This window comes from Propithecus coquereli, unplaced genomic scaffold, assembly GCF_000956105.1.
Source record: "Propithecus coquereli isolate 6110/MARCELLA unplaced genomic scaffold, Pcoq_1.0 Scaffold396, whole genome shotgun sequence".
Lineage (NCBI taxonomy): Eukaryota > Metazoa > Chordata > Mammalia > Primates > Indriidae > Propithecus > Propithecus coquereli.
This window is the reverse complement of record NW_012149685.1, coordinates 257,869-258,942: the sequence shown is the minus strand read 5'-3', so window position 1 is coordinate 258,942 and position 1,074 is coordinate 257,869. Positions and strand designations below refer to the sequence as shown.

The 1,074-nt window shown below is 31.5% G+C and overlaps 1 protein-coding gene across 1 annotated transcript in view; it reads right to left on the bottom strand.

Annotated features, from left to right (window-relative positions):
- The window catches only part of ANKRD13C (ankyrin repeat domain 13C), a 136,325-nt gene that overhangs the window by 76,408 nt on the left and 58,843 nt on the right, over positions 1-1,074 (bottom strand). The window lies entirely within an intron of this gene.

Here is a 1,074-nt window from a genome sequence, read left to right as displayed (position 1 = left end):
TACTTTAGCACTATTCCTAGTGATACAAGAAATATCTATACTAGCAGGGAACTTTATTAGAATAAAGTAAACTAAATACAGAAATTACACAGAGGTGTTTAAGTCTGTTAATAGTATAAATAAACATATACACAAGAATGTTTTATTTTAGTGTTGTTTGTAGCGGCAATTACACTGGAAACACAGTGAATGCCCATCATGGGGTAATAATAGGCATATGTTGCATAACATTACTGGCGTAACATACAGTCATTTTTAAAGAATAGAATCATATCAAAAGAACAGAGGAGTCAGCTTGAATGGTCAGCAGCCGGCCAAATTTGGAAAATTTAGGATCAAAAAGAATAATGGACTAAATAGTGATAACACATTGAAAAATAATAATTGATAAGCCCATAACATCAAAAAAGAAAAGGGAGGGCAGTAAGTTTTTCTTTATAGAAGAATAATGTAATGACAGCTAAAAAATGACTAAGAAATGATAAAATAAGAAAATTACCATATTACAACACCCCATATAACTGCTGATTTAGGCAAAGGTCCTTAATGAATGCTAGAATCACTAGGTTAAGAGGAGATGTGCTGGGAAATAGGATATTCACATGGTACCAAAGTATTACCCCAAGACTACTTATTAATTACAAACAGAAAAATGTCCTTCACACTGGATATATCTGAAGATTATCACCTTAAGGAAGAAATCAAACTTAGCAGCATTAATAGTGGAATAACCTATTGTGAGTTTCCTAATGTGATGCAATATAAAGTTCATAATATCAACTAAAAAGTACTCTTCCCAGAAACATTTAATGTGATTCTAACCAAGCCTATATAGCTAATTTTTAATTCACAGAAAAGACAGAGGATAAGGAACAAGTAAAAAGAAAAACATCAAAAGAAAATAATCAGGTAAATTTAAGATGGCGGACATTCTACAAGTTAGCTGGGCAAAACTTTTCAAAAGTCAGGCACAAAGCGAGGATTACAATAAAGATACATAACAATCAAATGCAATGAATGAAACTCAACTGGGTCTTGTTTCAGTATAAAATACCTATAAAAGACATTTTTGGA